We start from the raw sequence: 18178 nt of genomic DNA, 5'->3' as shown, positions 1-18178 counted from the left end.
CACACACTGAGAGAAAAGATGTTAATGTGTCGGCGGACGTTCTGAGGAACGGCCCACCCTCCTGTGGGGTTAAATTCAACGCAGCAAGTTTAAAAGAAAAGAAAATTAAGAAAAGATGAAAAAAAAGAAAACTAAAGAAAAAAAAGTACTGGTAAGGTGGTCCGCCTGTTACTGACTGGAACTGGGTAAATTTGGTTTTATCAGACCACGTGACCTTCTTCCATTGCTCCATCATCCAGTCTTTATGCTCCATATCAAACTAAAGTCTTTTTCTCGGGTTAATGGGGGTTCACACATAAAGCTTATCGAGCAGTTTTTGGCCCAATTTCTCCACTTCCTGACAAAGGACAGCAAACACTGGATTGTATTAAATCTTGTTGATCATCCCATAAGATTACACTGTGGTCTGGGTTGTTTTACAAGTGAATTTGTCCCGACAATCGGCTCCTGTCACGATTCATGGTTTCTTGGTTTACTTATGTTCTTTCGTTTTCTGGGTTTTTGTCATGTTTTTGCTTTATGTTGGTGATTTTTGGTGTTTAGTGTCATGTTCTGTGTTTTTGGTTTCTGCTCATTAGTCACCTGGTCTGATTTGTTCATTCATGTCACCTACGTCTCGTTAACCCTTCAGCGTATTCAAGCCTTTGGTTTCAGTTCATTCCTTTCTTGTCTGGTGAGTATTCAACACTATAACACTGTAGAAAGCTCAGAAAAGTCCAAACAGCATCATAGGGCCCCTTTAACAGTTGTGGCAAGACCCTGGTTATTCCCTTGCCTTGTATGGTGTCTTCCATGCTGGGTGTTTTCTGGTTGTTGCTATGGTTCTTCTTTGTTTTTGTTAGGTCATGAAATATTTCTTGTTCTGAGGACTAGATTCTAGATCAGCTGTGGGACAGAATCCTTGTGTGGGTTGTTCTGTGATGACATTATCGGCGCATACCACACACAGTATAATCAAAACTGTTAAATGCCTGATTTTATTTGTGAGGTCTCCAACAGATAAATCTCTTTAGAATTAAAAAAATCCTTATCTAAGCCCCCAGGCTTAGCCTCACTGGTTAGTGGTTTTCTTCTGGCTCCACAGCTGTTCAGTCCCTTGAGTTCCTTCATTGTTCATGTGGAAAAGTTCTAACTTTCACTATTAAACATGGTCCTGAGTTCTACTGCTGTTTTTCTTCCACCTGGTTCCACCAAACGTTAAATCACCATCATTCAGGATGTTCTGATCACGTTTCTTCCTGGAAGACGATGGTTCCCACCATCCTTCCAGTTTTAATGATGGTTGGACAGTTCTGAACCCAGTTCTAGTAGTTTCTGCATCTCCTCAGATGTTTTCTCTGCTTGATGATCCAACCCTTCTGGAACAGACTAACATCTTTTCTACCACCACGGATGTGTCTTTCTACGTGGTTGTTTAGGAAACAAGAAGCTACTCACGGCATCAGTTGGGTTAAACAGCTCGTTGCAGCTTATTATCCAATAAGAGGCTCCTGTTAGCTTAGTTAAATCCAGATGATGACATGTGTATTTTGGAAGTCAGACGGTTTAGTTTTACCTTGCTTTTTTTTTTTTTTTTTTTTATTGTTTTACCTTGCTTTTTGTTTCACGATGCTTCGGATGTTTCCAGTCGTTTGCAGACCAGAGTCGTGCTGTTTGGTTTGTGTTTGAGTGTTGGCTTTATGTGTGGCTGCAGGGATGAACTGTGATTTTCAGGAATGTTTCTGAGCCCAGACAGTGATTTCCATTACAGAATCTCCATTTCAAAAATGGTCCTTCTCTTGTGGTCAGTAGTTTCAGGTTTCTTTCTTCTTTTTTGTTTTTGTTTTGACTGGATTTGATTATTTTTCATTCAGTTTTTCTTCTAGTTTAATCTTGCTTTCTGCTCGCCACCTTCTCCTGGTTTCTAATTTGTTCACCTGCATTTATTCATCTAATCACCTGCCTCAAAATTTGTGCTCTTCACTTTGTTTTGGCTGCTCCTCATAGTGTCCTGTGTTCTGGTTTACCTGTCTATTGGAGTTTTTTTTCATTCATTATCTCACTGAGCTCCCTGCATCTACAGCTGGTTGTATTTTAGATTTTTGTTATTTAATTCATCTTATTTGTATCTGGGATAAAACTCTGGTTTTCAACCAGTTCAGACACAGTCCAGCTGAAGGTGGTGACAGACCAGGTTTAGTATCCAGTTTGTGATGCTAAAACTTTGTGTTTATCTCCACACGACGCCTGCAGCAGACGTCACAGGCTGGACCCGGAGAGCTGAGACAAAGCCGTGATGATTACACAGTGTCATTGTTATCTCACGGTGGGAAAGTCCAGTGTTTCTCTCTCTGAGGCACACCCACTGATTTCTCTGACCTTTTCATTAATTAACATTTGGCAGACAGGTGTGTGTCATCAGCACAGACATGATCATCGTGAGTGGACTTTGTGGTTCTGCTCTAACTGGGCTGAATTAGTTTTAGAAAATTGTGTTGCGTTTGGTCAGCAGCTTTGGTCCTGGAGGGCCACCGTCCTGCAGCTTTTAGATAGTTTCTTGTTTCAGTGCACCTGATTCAGATTAAATAGATAATAGTCCATTAGCATTTCAGTAGTTTTTATTTGGAGTCCAGATCGGCATCTGGTTCTTTTAAGCTGGAATCTTTAAACTTGATCATGTTTTAATATCGTCTTTCCCCACACTGCAACTTTATTTCATGCATTTTATCTATTTTATTTTAGCCTTTTCTTTCTGATTTTATTTATTTACTTTTATTTATTTTATTTATTTATTTATTTTTTTATGCGCTTGTATTGCTTTCTGCACCCTGCTGGAATGTTTTATGTAAAGCACTTTGAATTGTCTTGTACATGAAAGGTACTATACAAATAAATTTGCCTTGCCTAATCCAGAATCTTAAAGAAATGACTGGATCTTTTTTATTTGAATCAGGTGTGATGGAGCAGGGAAGCATCTAAAACCTGCAGGACAGTGTCGGAGTTACACGTGTTGCCCATCTCTGCTTTAGGTTGTGCAGGAGAAACCAAGAAAACACAGATTCATGAGGTTGTTTTTAACATGTAAATCATATTTAAAAAGCCCAAGTTCCCTTTTCGGTACAATATCTCTCTTAACAACTTCTTTCTTCCTTATCAGACAAAACTTGTAAATAAAATTGTTTATATGAGACAATGAGGAAGAGCTGGTTATGAGATTAAACAGGATAGACTCATGGTCGCTTTTATAGCTGCCATCATTAATGCTATTTTAAGGCATTTTCACCATTATTTTACTGCATTTTTACTATGTAATGTACTTTTTAGTAATAGCTGTATATGTGCTCTGTTTATGTAATTCTGTGTCTCAGGGACTGCAGATGGAAGTTAGAGCTACATTCTGGTATAAAGCTGGTTTTCCTGTGTGATCGATGCTGTTGAACATTGTCCCTTTCCAATAAATTAAACTTAAAGAAAACTTGGTTTTGACTAGAAAAGTGTAAAAATAATAAAAATACATTCTTTTTTGCACCATTAGAGATCATTTATAACTTCATATATTTATATAACCATGTATTTTTACATCATGATTATATTTAATCCATTCAAAATTTCACATCAGTATGAAAATAAATAAAAGTGGTCCTTGATTCTAAGCCTTTAATGTTTCTTTGCTATCATATAAAAATGTAAAACATGAGACATAAATATTCAGTTTGGCTCTCCCAAGGACAAACGTGGAGGAAAAGAGCATGAAGTCATGAGACATAAGGCGGAGAGGAGAGGGGTGGTCGCAGCAGCAGAATGAGGCAGGTGTTTAATTTGAGAATAAAGACAGTGTGAAAGTTCATAAGTATGCTAATGACTCGGTGCGGCAGATGAAGCTTCCTCCACTGCTCAAGAGGAAGAAGAACTCCACCTGAATGGCTGTCATGGCAATGCAGAGTGAAATTATATCCTCATTCTGCTCCCAATGAAGGAAAAAGAGAATAACATTTAGTGGCACCAGCCTGGACCGTAAAGCATCATCATGCATCACAGAAGTCATTTCTCTCTGTAATCTGTCTGCCTGCTGGTACTGTGTGAGCCCTGCTGAGGCTCAGGAAATCATTTGTCTTAAACATGATAAAGTATTAACATACAAAGTATGCAACAATGGACGCTGCACACACGGATACATACATTTATTTCACACCCTCTGCCCACCTCGAGGGCTCAGACGTTTGACATGATGCAGTTTAGTGTTTTAGTTTCTGTAAAAACAAGCAGCATCAAGAAATTCATCCCCAGAGAAAAGAGGGGAAGAACTTATTAAATTGCCAGGGATTTATTTTAAAATTGTTCAGCTTGATTTTTTGCTGGTGAAATCAGCTTTACGTGGAAGCATAAACTCACTCTTACGTTGCATTAAGACACGATAAAAGCAACATGAAGATAAAAACATTGTGAGAAAAATAACCAGGAATATTTGGAGGAAGAGGTTGCACAATTCAGGGAGCTGAGAACCAACAGCACCAGGAAGGAGACACAAGTGCCCCTGCAGCAGGTTCATTGGGACTTGGACAGTCTTGGACTTATTCCAGATATAGGGAGACTGCTCAACCTTCCCAGAGATAGACAGCATCCAGCAGTCTGGGGCAGGACTGGTCTTTGAATGGCTTGACGAGGTCCAAGCATGTTTTCGTTCTGTCTTCATTGATAAAGCACTTATCATGTAAGACCATTTAGAAGGGGAGACCTGAGAAGAGATCAGGTACCGATTCCCGGAGGAGACGGAGGATCCTGGAAAGATTCTAGCTATTCTGCAGGTGTTGTATGGGTGTACTAGGTCCTGTGTGTCTCTGCAGGAAGATTTCTTTTCAAGGAAGCAACCAGATGGAGAAACTGCACGAATTGTGACACGCTCTCCTGAAATGTGTTTATTGGAAAGAGTAGCTCACAAGACTCCAAATGACATTTTATTCAAAGATGTGCTACTATTCAGTTTGTTGAGCATGTGTTTGATTGTTCTCTTCACAGGGAGCTGAAGCAGTTTGTCCATGCCCACTTAATACCACTCGGATAGATGTCCACACCGAGGCCATCAGGTGGGAGCTTGAGGGCATGCCAGGAGGTGGGAGAGTAGTAATCATTTTGTTCCTTCTGCCTATGGTCTTCAGCAAACTGTTCAGAGGTTCAGTGGTATCGGCCCAGTCAAGGTCACCACAACCAACCAAGAGGCAACTTCTTTTTTTTAACTCTGAGTGTCATGAGTTAATCCATCTTTCCTGATGACACATCAGATTGGGAAAGAGTGGTTCAGGGAACAGGAGACATCATTTTCACGCATGGATTGGCCACCAGAGTCCAGACATGAACCCCATGGAGAACCTCTGGGATGTGCTGGAGAAGGCTTTGCTCAGTGGTCGGACTCTCTATCATCAATACGAGATCTTGGAGAGAAATAATGCAACTCCGGATGGAAATAAATGGGACATTGCAGAAGCTTATTGAGATGATGACACAGAGAAGCTGCTGGAATCAATACCAAAGGTGGTCCAACCAAATATTAGAGTGGGTGACCTTTTTTTTTTTTTGCTGGCATCCTGCATTGGGTCGGCATCCAAGCCGGGGGTCTTTGACAGTAAATTTTAATAATTTTAAAAGACAAATTTCTGCTCCTTGCTTATACTGTGTACAGGAAGTAACTTCAAGCAGAACCAGAACCAGGAAGGACGGCCATCTGTCCTAACAGGTCGGGGGGCTTAAAAGACATCACCAAACCCCCAAACAGTCCGGCATATTTGATATCTTTATATAAGTAAAGAATAACACTGCTCAGTGGGCTATAAGAAGCTGCAAAAAACTTTTTTTACCCGAGTCAGTTATAAAAATGAGCTTTCAGACAGGGAGGACACCTGTCTCCTGAACCCTCTTGTCCCTTGTGTTGAGCCATAGTTGAGCATTTTTTTCTCTAGCTATGTGTCTGGTTAACCCAGTTAAATGGCTTAACTGATCAATCTCAGCATTTTTATCTTATAAAATGTTAAATAAAGTAAAAATGTGTGACTCTTTTAGACAAGCAGGAACTGTGAATCAGAGCAGAGGTGGACTACAACAAGACCACAGCTCGGAGTTTGGGATTTGATCAGACCGCCCAGGCTGAACAATATCAGCCTACTTTGCTGCCAAATGTGGTGAATTCTACAATTAGTGAACTGGAACATAGATGTGAAGCAGCGGAGACTTTAATGACACTGAGCCTCTCGTTTGAAAAGCCGTTACAAGCTGTTTGGCTGCAGAGTTGATTAGTCCTAAACTCTAACACTGTATTCATCGACTGGCCTGGGCTCCCTGCTCACCTCACGCTCTGCATCCATCTGATCCTGGCACCGGGACCCGCTGTTTGGCAAGAGAAGGCCTATAAATAAAGAGAGGCCTGCACAAAAGAATGTGTTAATGACTAATTAGAGAGAATGGGACCAACCAAGGGTTTTCTGGAAGGCTGTATGGCGTTCATGTGTGAGCGTGTGAGTGGGTGGGTGAGCGTTCAGATCTATTCTCAGCTCCACACTGATGGAACCACCAGAGCAGAGCACCTCCAGTCAGATGGAGGAGTCAGGGGGACACTGTGATAAATTCAAGGTGCTGGTTTCCACAACTCCATTTCTAATCCGAAACCTGAGAGGAGTACATGAAGTGTTTGTTCACACTTGTTTTAAAAGCCTGCCCGGAGCCAATAAAAGCTGTCCCGTACAAGATTCAACATCACTGATTGTAAGGCAAGCCAGTATTCATAGAAATATAGTGTTAAGTGGTGTAAGGGTTTTAACTGGAATCATATCAGGAATAATACACTCACTGTGCTCTTCATCAGGTCCACTTTCTAGTACCGGGTCGTCCTCTTCATCAGGTCCACCTTCTAGTACCGGGTCGTCCTCTTCATCAGGTCCACTTTCTAGTACCGGGTCGTCCTCTTCATCAGGTCCACCTTCTAGTACCGGGTCGTCCTCTTCATCAGGTCCACCTTCTAGTACCGGGTCGTCCTCTTCATCAGGTCCACCTTCTAGTACCGGGTCGTCCTCTTCATCAGGACCAGCTTCTAGTACCGGGTCGTCCTCTTCATCGGGTCCACCTTCTAGTACCGGGTCGTCCTCTTCATCGGGTCCACCTTCTAGTACCGGGTCGTCCTCTTCATCAACCCACCTTCTAGTACCGGGTCGTCCTCTTCATCAGGTCCACTTTCTAGTACCGGGTCGTCCTCTTCATCAGGTCCACCTTCTAGTACCGGGTCGTCCTCTTCATCAGGTCCACCTTCTAGTACCGGGTCGTCCTCTTCATCGGGTCCACCTTCTAGTACCTGGTCGTCCTCTTCATCAACCCACCTTCTAGTACCGGGTCATCCTCTTCATCAGGTCCACCTTCTAGTACCGGGTCGTCCTCTTCATCGGGTCCACCTTCTAGTACCGGGTCGTCCTCTTCATCGTGTCCACCTCCTAGTACCGGGTCATCCTCTTCATCAGGTCCACCTTCTAGTACCGGGTCGTCCTCTTCATCGCGTCCACCTTCTAGTACCATGTCATCCTCTTCATCAGGACCACCTTCTTGTACAGAGTCATCCTCTTCATCAGGACCACCTTCTAGTACCAGGTCGTCCTCTTCATCAGGTCCACCTTCTAGTACCGGGTTGTCCTCTTCATCGGGTCCTTCTTCTAGTACCGGGTCGTCCTCTTCATCAGGTCCACCTTCTAGTACCGGGTCGTCCTCTTCATCAGGTCCACCTTCTAGTACCGGGTCGTCCTCTTCATCAGGACCACCTTCTAGTACCGGGTCGTCCTCTTCATCAGGTCCACCTTCTAGTACCGGGTCGTCCTCTTCATCAGGACCACCTTCTAGTACCGGGTCGTCCTCTTCATCAGGACCACCTTCTAGTACCGGGTCGTCCTCTTCATCAGGTCCACCTTCTAGTACCGGGTCGTCCTCTTCATCAGGTCCACCTTCTAGTACCGGGTCGTCCTCTTCATCAGGACCACCTTCTAGTACCGAGTCGTCCTCTTCATCAGGACCACCTTCTAGTACCGGGTCGTCCTCTTCATCAGGACCACCTTCTAGTACCGGGTCGTCATGTTCATGTTCATGTTCTAGAAAGCAGGTGGAGATGATCTGAGCTTTGTGACATGGTGCATTATCCTGCTGGAAGTAGCATCAGAAGATGCTCCACTGTGGTCATAAAGGGATGGACATGGTCAGCAACAATACTCAGGTAGGCTGTGCTGGTTAAACAAGTACACGTTCACAGACTCTTAAATCTCCTTTCTTCCTCATCCCGATGCTCAGTTTGAACTTCAGTTGGTCGTCTTCACCACGTCTACATGCTGCTGTGTGCGTGGCTGGTTGGATATCTGAGTTAACAAGAAGTTGGATAGGTGGAGCTGATGAAGTGGATGGTGAGTGTATATGATAATAAATCCTTCGCGTTTCCTTTGGAATTAGTCTCCAGGGACCATAAACTGAAAAGTCTATAAATATCTGTTTGACTCTGCAGACTGAACAGAATGTGAAGAATGAAGGAACAGAACGGAGGATCTGGACTGGATGATGCGCAGGAGGATGGTGGTAAAAGCTTGTCCTGGTAAATGGGTAGTCAGGGTTTAGGTTTGTTTGTTTGTTTATGTATGAGTGTATGTATTTATTTATTTATTTATTTAAAATATTTATTCAATTCATTACAAACAAATCTGTCAATACAAAGACATTTTAAACATTTCAATGAAGAGGAGCAGAAAGAAGAAAATCTTATATATTCGGCACCTCAGACAAATAATTAGTCAAGCCAATAAAAAAAATAAAATGTAATTAACTCATTTAATACTGATCTAAAACAGCTGCAGGCCAACATGCTGCATATCCTTCATACTTCATATTTTACTCTTAATTTTTTACACATCACCACAGAGCAAAACAGAAAACAAGAAATGAACCTCTTTCATTATATTTACTTATCCTGGTGCCTTTAGAATCAGTCATGAAGTTGAACTGAAGACAAGATGGTGTTAAATTCTTATAATTTAAAGAACTTCCACCTCAGATGAACTCAATTACAGCTTTACTAAACAAACTGGACCTTTGGGGTCTGTTTGGATGTTTAAGATGTTGGAAAACTTCACAGCTGTGGGTTCGATACCAGAAAAATGTGCCACGTCGGGAGCTTTAAAAAAAAACTTCATCCTTTATTTTAAAACCAGAGTTTTCCCTCATTAACCTTCGATTCACGTTAGTATGAATTAAGCATTCGCCACATTTAAAAACAGTTTCCAAACTGCCACTATGCCATAAAAATGTTTCCTCTCTCCCCTGCCCGTCTTCTAAAAGGACTGTTTTTATAATATGAAATAATAATGTCCTGTTTGCAGCGACTGTCGCAGCTTCATAATGGGGGGGTGGAGGACTGAAAGAAGTGGGTAAATTAAACTTTAAGGAGACAGCAGTGGGAATTTAGCTGTGTCTATTAAAACTCAGATTTAAAGGAAATGGGGGGGCAAAGAAAAAGACAGAGTTGAAATAATGGCTTTGTGGGATTCTTCCCTCACTTTGCTCGCTCCCGGTTGGCTGACTGGGTGCCAGTTTGGCGAGGTCTCGTCATTAAAGATGGCATATGCAGTCGACGGGTCCCTCAGAGTAATGCGAACTTCTGCAGCCTGTCTCCACAGACTCATCCCCCTCCCAGCAGCCCCCCACCTGCCCGCCCGCCGCCCTCTCACTGATGTTAAAAGAAATCTTTATTGTCAGTCACATTTCCCATTCACTTTGTTCACCTGCACTGACAACCCTGAGCTGTGTGAGAGAGAGTGGGTTCGGGTGGATGTATGTTCGCTTGCACAAAGGAAGATGTGGGGATGCAGCCGGTTTGTGTACTGTAGGTGTGTGCGTGTGCACGGGAGCCCAGTTCTCATTCATCTCCTTCTTCTCCAAGATGTCGGCATCCCCGAGTTTCTAAATGCTCCCTCATTAGCTGAAATCTGTTTGAAACCTCCAAGTGAGAGGTTGGTAACGAAGTGGTTCTGTCTCCATCCCTCTGTCTCCCACCGTGTGACAGGTGTGGGGGGTGGGGTTGGCATGGGAGGGCTTTTTGATTTGAGGATGAGGAGGTGACTGAGGAGAGTGAGGGAGGACAGGATGTGGGAGGTGGACCTGGGTGATGTGGAGGGAGTGTCACCTGTTTTGTGCCATCTCTCCACCCCGGCTCGCCTTCATGTGTCTGGCGTTGAATGCAGCACCTCGATGGGAAAAGGATGACAAGTCCCATTAAATTATTTATCGGGCTCAGCCAGCGACTTTGCCCACCGCTTCATTATACCTGATTGGCTCCGTAATGGGGTGAATCGTCTGAAGCTGCCAGGCCAGTTTCAGATATGGCCTTCTAAAGAAGATGCCACATTTCTGATCTTTTCCAGTGTAATGAGGAGGAAGAGACCAAAGTCCAGATATTCCTCCTTTGAAGTGAGCCGCAGTGACTTTTTTTAGTAATGGGGGCTCTTTTAGGGGAGTCTGCTACGACAGTTCCAGGGACAGTCGAACCATGAGAGGCTGAATGTTCACTGCATTGAAAATCATCAGTTCATTAAGTGTGCCTGTTATTTAGATGATTCCTCAGAGTTATTTTGCAGCTTTATCAACAACTAAACTAAAATCCCCTCAGAATAAATGTCACGATTCATATCAGACTACTTTGTTCTTTGAAAAGCTGTGAAATAATTGCATTAAGTGCAGGAATCCAGACTGATGGTGATGCTGTGATTGGCAGTCTGTCAGTTTGAAAAACCTCACAGTAATTGCTTTACTGCAGGAGAGGCGGTATGAATCTGCTGCTTGTTTATGGAGATGGAAGCATCAGAATCCTCCGGATGGCGAGCTGCAGATGCCTCGCAGACAGTCTGTTGGTTATCTCATGACCCCAGACGCCAGGGCCGATAAGAGGTGGTCACATGCTCTCTAAGAGCTGCCTGGGAGGAACATCACGCACGCCAAATAAAACTTGTGCATCTTTTTATCATCTTTAGTGTCTTTTATTCCCTCCATTGGGAAAAGATAAGGACTTGTGCTTATAAGGGCTTATTATCTGGTAACATAAACAAATTTGGACAGCCATGTCTGGGAAGCTGTGCAAAAAAGTTTAGGTGTGATGCTGCTGGTGCTGCAGAATTTTATCCTAGAGAAACAAACAGGGAATGCAAGGATCTCATATTCTTTGCTTTGTGATACGCTCATATTATGGAGATTTAAAGAAAACAGAACTAAAACACCAGCAAACTGAAATTTGGATTTCCATCCAGATTGAATCACGTATTCTAGTCAAACAGGTTAACAACAGTCACCTTGAACAAGCTGTAGGTGTAAATAGAGGTAGCATCCTTTTGAGTTTGGAGGCTGTTCCAGAAGATCCATCTGGGCAGCATCCTTACACAGACCTCTTTGATAGTTGTATGATGTTGGGCTTAATATAGTTTTAATGCAACCATAACTATTGACAAGGATAAGGTTGTTTGTTGCTGACATAACAGAAAGATGACTGATGATTTTCAGACCCTGTTTCATGCAAAACCCTAATTTTTTCTCTCCGTGTGCAGCCAGACGAGGAATTATTAAGATAATCTCCCACTCAGGCAAAGGAAAAAACTCTTTTGCTTTGTTTACAAATGATGAAAAGTGTTGTTTAAATAGTTTTGTAATGTTTGTGATTTCCTTTGTTTGTATTTTTTTGTAGGCCTAGTAAGCAACTGTAAGTTTTATGATGCAAATGTTGGTGTTGGAGTTCAGTAGAAGAAGTAGTTGTTCTAACACGAAAAATAACCTCTACAAGAGGAAACTGGAGAAAGCTCTTCTTTAGGAATACCTTTCAACTCTGGGAATTTTTGGGATATTAAATCATATCTGGGAAGACCTGATCTTTGTCAGGTCTGACAATAATTATTAAGTTGTTCCCATTCCTCCCGATGTCCATTAAATTCAACGAAAAAACAAAGAAAAAAGACTCACAGTGACTGTATAAACTTTCCTCCCTGTCAGTGGAAGTTCTTTTTTTTATCATTTTCATTCAACTTTTCTTATTCATGTAATAAACTGTAGTGGAAGCCCACACATGGAGGGGAGAGCAGATACAAGATGAGGACCTCTTCTACAGCCCTGATGTTTCAACCTGAAGCAACACACCAAGAAAGCACTCAGTGAAAGTCCTGGAGGGATGCAAACATAGTCTGGAGAAGATCTCTGGAGAAACCTGAAAATATCTACATCCCAACAACTGAATTTTATATGAGAAGGTTCCAGAGGAAAGGTTTCTAAACAAGACTGGATGGACAAATGTGTGTGATGCAAGAACTAAATTAACTTATCTATTATAAAATGAACAGATCTGGCATCATTTTAAGATGTGGAGGAAAAAATTGTTAAATTTTTCTGAGAAGTAAATTATGTTAAGACATGATCTGAAATATCTCACAGTTTGTCTTAAACTAGCTCAGTGCTTCTTATTTGACTCAAAACTATTTAAACATCTGACAACAAATGACTTTTACTATTAGATTTTAATGAAAACATAGTAAACACTAATTCTGTTTGAACGTGTCGGCACTCAGATGTTTGTAAGACTTTTCCTCAGAGTTCGTAGAATTAGTTCATAGCTAAGAAAGAATTCCAAGACATGAAGATTTTAGTGAATGCTTTGTCAACAGTTCTTAAGTCAGATTTAAAACTAAATTTGTTGGTAGGAATGGTTGGTGCGTGTGGTCCACTGCAGGCTTCAACCCTCCAATTCGGTGTAGGATGGAGGAGGTTTGGAAGCTGAAGGAAGAGATGGAAGGATGTCCACATCGAGCTGTAATCAGAAATGTAACACGATCCATCAGCTCAACTTATTTCACTTAAAAACTTTGAAAATGAAGAGGGTCACGTGTGTCAGAATTTCCTCCGAAGTCAAACGATTCTCATTTGCTTGAGATTAATATACCTCAGGGAATCCAATTATGAAATAATTAAACTGACATTAATGAGGAGTAGAGTGTCTTTGACTGCATTAACTGATTTTCTCTATTAAAAACAGTTGAAATGAAGCAAGTACAAAAAAACAAGCAATTTTCCTCCCAATTACTGAACAGAATACAAAATTAGAATTTATTATTCTGTTTGGTCATAATGTGTTTATCTCTATTACTAAGATGAGAGAATTAAATGAACACATCTCCAAGAAGCTGGATGATTTTCAATTAACCTGATGCCATGTAGCCTGATGTTATCTGTTTGCAGCAGTTAGCTCAAACAGCACATAAAAAGGACGGTCACTGCTGGGAAACAGGGACAGCTTACGTCTTGATTAGAGGAAATCCAGGTCTCCTTCACAGAATAACTAGTTGTCGCTTCCTTGTCTGACTTTTGTCAAAGCCGCCGGCAGCTTGACTCAGAAAAACCTGACGCCCCTGCACATTTCTTCCCCTCCAGTCTGACCTTTCACTGGGCCGGCAGGCTAATTTTTTGCTTCAATGGCCAGCAGTCAAGATGTGTCACTTAATTCACCCTGGAATGGATACAGGTTTGCAGAACAACCATTCTCTGGTTGACCTGAAGAGCATATGCGGAGAACCGCGAGGCTTCACGTCATTCTGAAGACATCCTCAGTCCTGGAGGAGGACACGACACAGCTTGCAGCAACATGAAGGTGTATTATACAGGTTTATTTAAAATGAAACCAGTATGGAGATTGTCAAGGAAATTTCTTATTTAAATTCAAAGCTACATCCAGAATGTTGTTTGGGTTCTTAATATCTTGTGGTTGATTTGGGTTAGAGACAATAAAATGGTAGGTTTTAAAATTCAGTGAATCCAATCCAACATGAAATGTCATATTGTGCCATATGGAACAAAAACCAACCCAGTCTGACTGTTTCCACAGGAAGGAAGAATGTCAGTGACAGGTGGGTGCTACTGGTCAATGCATTGATTATGCCAAGGAGGAAAGACATCAGCAATGATCTTAGAGAAGCAACTGTTGCTGCATCAGTTTGAGAAGAGTTATCGGGTCATTTCCAAACTCATCATTCTACAGAGAAAAGGGTCATTTAAAAGGCAGCTGATGATCTGCAGGTATGACGTCCCAACAAGGTCAGTCCAAGGTCAGACCCATATATGTTCTTTGCTGTATTTATTTATTTATTTATTTTAACTTCAATTTTATTCATTTTTACAGTGAACAACATAGGGAACATTCCTTGGTGGCACATTAGTGGTACATACACAACAAGAGATGGGGATGTAATGAAATGTAGAAAAGACATCTTTATACGTTTAGGAATAATAACCCAATAAATAATAATGATAAGAATTAAAATAAATGAGTAAATGACAAAAAAAAAGCAACCAAACAAATGAGCTGAGTAAAATAAAATAGAAGCAAAGCTATATTTGTAGACAAGGCATCTTACCAAACATCACTATGGCTGTACAGCTTATTTAGTTACTAAGATATTGGGTAACACAAGTTCATCTTTGAAGGAAATAAGTCCATTTATGGTTTCTGGCTTGTTGTCATTTGTTCCATTATATAGACCTGTTTAAGCTTTGGAAACCAGTGTGTCCTGGTTGGTGCCTCCTCCCTTTTCCAGTTCATTATTATTTATATTTAGCTATCAATAAAAGATTCTTTAGGATCTCATTCTGTTCTGAGCTCAGTTTTATCTTTTGGGTAGATCCTAGTATAAATATTGGTGGGTATTTGTTTTAAATCTGAACTTTAGCCTATGACATCACAGGAAACAAGAAGTGGTAAGCTAGCTGAGGCTATATATGTCTGCTGGTTGGTCCGCTGTCCCTGCTGCTTACAACCTCTGATTAACACAGAAAGAGTTATCTGTAGAAGTTTGAAATTCCAGCTTAAAAGAACCTGATCCAGATCTGGACTCTAAATAAAAACTAAATCCATGCAGCAGAGAACAGGTGGGTCTTTAACCTGGATTTAAATAAACTGAGTGTTCCAGCTGATCTGAGGCTTTCTGGGAGTTTGTTCCAGACATGTGGAGCATAGAAGCTAAATGCAGCTTCTCCATGTCTGGTTCTGACTCTGGAACTGATAAGAAACTGGATCCAGATGACCTGAGGGTTCTGGTAGGTTCATACTGGGTCAAGAGGTCCCTGATGTATGTTGGTCCTAAACCATTCAGAGCTTTCTAGACCAGCAGCAGAACTTTAAAGTCTATCCTCTGACGGACCGGCAGCCAGTGTAAAGACCTCAGAGCTGGACTGATGTGGTCCACTTTCTTGGTCTTAGTGAGGACTGGAGCAGCAGAGTTCTGGATCAGCTGCAGGTGTCTGACTGATGTTTTAGGTAGAACCTGTAAAAATACTGTTACAATAATCAAGCCGACTAAAGATGGAAGCTGGACTACTTTTTCCAGGTCCTGCTGAGACATCACATCTTTTACCTTGATATGTTCTTAAGGTGATAGTAGGCTGATTTTGTGATTCCCTTCAGGTGTTTCTAAAAGTTAAGGTCTGAGTCCATCAGTACACCCAGATTTCTGGTCTGGTTGGTGGTTTTTAGGTCTGAGTCCATCACTGGACTCAGATTTCTGGCCTGGTTGGTGGTTTTTAGGTGCATAGACTGAAGCTCTGTGGTGACCTTTAATCGTTTCTCTTTGGCTCCAAAAACCGTCACCTCAGTTTTGTTTTTGTTTAACTGGAGAAAGTTCAGACACATCCAGTCATTAGTCTCCTCAATACATTTACCAAGAGCCTGTACGGGGCCTCAATCTCCTGGTGACATTGTCATATCTACCTGTGTGTCACCTGCGTAGCTATGGTAACTAATTTTGTTTTTCCTCATGACCTGTGCCAGTGGGAGCATGTAGATGTTAAACAGAAGAGGCCCAAGGATGGAACCTTGGGGAACTCCACATGTGATTCATGTCTGCTCAGATGTAAAGTTACCTCATGACACAAAGTACTTCCTGTTCTCTAAATAAAAAATTAAACCAGTGTAGTGAAGCGCCAGAGAGGCCCACCACAGTGATATATTGTGGCCAACTGAATCAAATGCAGCTAGCTAGCATTGTTGCAACTAGCCCTTGTTGTAAAGATTAATTTGATTTGCATGACTCATTTTGTAATTTCTGTATTTGATTGTTTCTCATGAAAATGTGTTTATTTCAGATTTACTCTGATGATGGTGATAAAGTTCAAGAAGAGAAGATACCTGCAGCCTTAGTCACTAGCAGAGTTAACTATCTTGCTAGCTGCACTGGAGCAGCACTGAGGACAGAACAATGTTCTTTGGACAGACCAGACAAAAATGGATGTGTTTGGTCAGAGTGCACCACAAACCAAACATTGCAACAGCACAAACACGGTGGAGGGATGAAGATTTGGACACCTTGCAGTCACTGATGGACAAAGAACTCCTCAGGATACCAAGTATTCTAGAGTCAGATGTGAGCTAAAGCTTGGGGGAACTGTCTCATGCAGCAGGACAAAGATCCCAAACCCAGCAGCAGAGCTACACCAGAACCAGGTGTTGACCTGGTCCAGTCAGAGTCCAAACCTCAACCTGACTGAGACGCTGTAGTGGGACCTTCAGAGGGCTGCAAACCTCAATGAGCTGACTGTGACTTTCAGTTTCTGTTCACCGAATAATGACCTGGTGTTATACATCATCATGTTGATCTGAGGTTGGATTCTATTCAATTTCAAACTTTGTGTTTATATGAAGCACTTTCAGTTGTCTTGTACATGAAATGTGCAATACAAATAGGCTTCCCTTGCCTTCTGAGGACTATGTGATCCATACATCACTGAAACAATCAGACTTTATTCATGAACTGTGTTTGTTTATGGGAAACTCCCCCAGAAAGTTACTGCTTCTGCTTTAAATCTGGACTGATGAACAACACAGATCACACTCAAAATAACACTTTTATGTTCTAGTAGTCTCACTTTAGTGGGCAGTAAATGAAGATCCTGCTACTTCGTATTTATGGTGAGAACTAGTTTCTTTACACTGGTGATTACAGTCAGGAGTGGAAGAGACAGTTTTTTTTAACAAAGTATTGCTGCTCAGGTCTTTAAGAGTTTAAATCCAACTCTGTATAATGCCAATAAAAACCCAAGTTACAGCCGTGAGGTCTGTTCGAATTTCTTTTCTGTCCCTGTAAACTTTTTTGAGAAGAGCCTGTTTCCCACAGCTTTCCTAAGTTGCTGACCTTAATGCTATTTCCCTCTGTTTGTTTTCAGCATCAATCTGGACATTTTCTCCCCTTGATGTTAATGATCCAGGGCTTTTTCACCCTTTCACCAGAACCACGATATGTGTTAATCATTTTAACCTGGTTGAGTATAAAATGAATCCACACCACATCTCCCTGTGTTTTTACTATTCATATTTAGGTTAAAAATGGAAGACCTGTTAGAAAACATGGAGAAGTGCTTGCAGGGTCGTGGCGACGTTTACTGTACTTGAAACATAACGACTGTCGTCTGAGGTTGAATATTTGATATAAACTGGTTGTTGAGAAGATTCAAGGTGAATGTTGGAAACTGTTTTGGACCTTCAGATCATATTATATGATTTTCATTAGTTAGTCTGCTTGTTATTGAATTGTTGATTGTACAAACTTTCGTTGTTGGGAGGTTGTGTCCTGGTGGTTTCTCCAGTCAGGAATGACCCTGTAACTTCTCTCTGATGACCTTTAAGAACATATGTTGATTACCTTACAGATGATTTGATTAGTCTGCCCCCACCCGCATTAAAGGAAGTAGCTGTGAGGGTGATGTCAGACGGCATTTAAATGAGGGAGTTTTTAAATTCATTGCCGGGTCTTTGCTGCTCGTTTGCTGGTCTGAGTGAAAGTGGGTAAAGGTTTGGGAACTGACTGCAGCTGGACTCCTTGTTTGCTTTCACTGTGTCTTATACAGGACTTCAGTCTTTATGTGTTTGCTTTGATTTGCTTCATGTTGCTTCATTCGTACAGTTCTCTCCTAAACTCCTGATCCAGTCCTCGTGTCTTCGTCTTCTGACTTTGCTGGGATCTTTTTAAGTGGCCTTGATCAATCATTACATTACATCACAGCCATTTAGCAGACACTTTAATCAAAGTGACTTACAGTGGATAGGCAGTAGCAATGAGGGTCTTGCTAAGGACCCAACTGGAAGGTGTTAATATTCGTCCCCTGGGGAAATCGA

General features: G+C 41.6%; 1 long non-coding RNA gene across 3 annotated transcripts; it reads left to right on the top strand.

Moving 5' to 3' along the window:
* Positions 1-651: 651 nt before the first annotated feature.
* On the top strand, positions 652-12940 carry LOC121631694. Of its 3 annotated transcripts, none has more exons than XR_006008776.1 (4): positions 652-673; positions 8293-8402; positions 8501-8587; positions 12723-12940. It is a non-coding gene; the product is annotated as an uncharacterized LOC121631694 (long non-coding RNA). The 3 variants fall into 3 exon arrangements; XR_006008778.1 differs by lacking the exon at positions 12723-12940 and adding an exon at positions 12088-12134; XR_006008777.1 differs by lacking the exon at positions 12723-12940 and adding an exon at positions 10802-10969.
* The last annotated feature ends 5238 nt before the right edge of the window (positions 12941-18178 follow it).

The sequence above is a fragment of the Melanotaenia boesemani genome, chromosome 20 (genome assembly GCF_017639745.1).
Source record: "Melanotaenia boesemani isolate fMelBoe1 chromosome 20, fMelBoe1.pri, whole genome shotgun sequence".
Classification (NCBI taxonomy): domain Eukaryota; kingdom Metazoa; phylum Chordata; class Actinopteri; order Atheriniformes; family Melanotaeniidae; genus Melanotaenia; species Melanotaenia boesemani.
The sequence above is the reverse complement of the archived record's forward strand: the minus strand, read 5'-3'. Positions and strand labels throughout refer to the sequence as shown.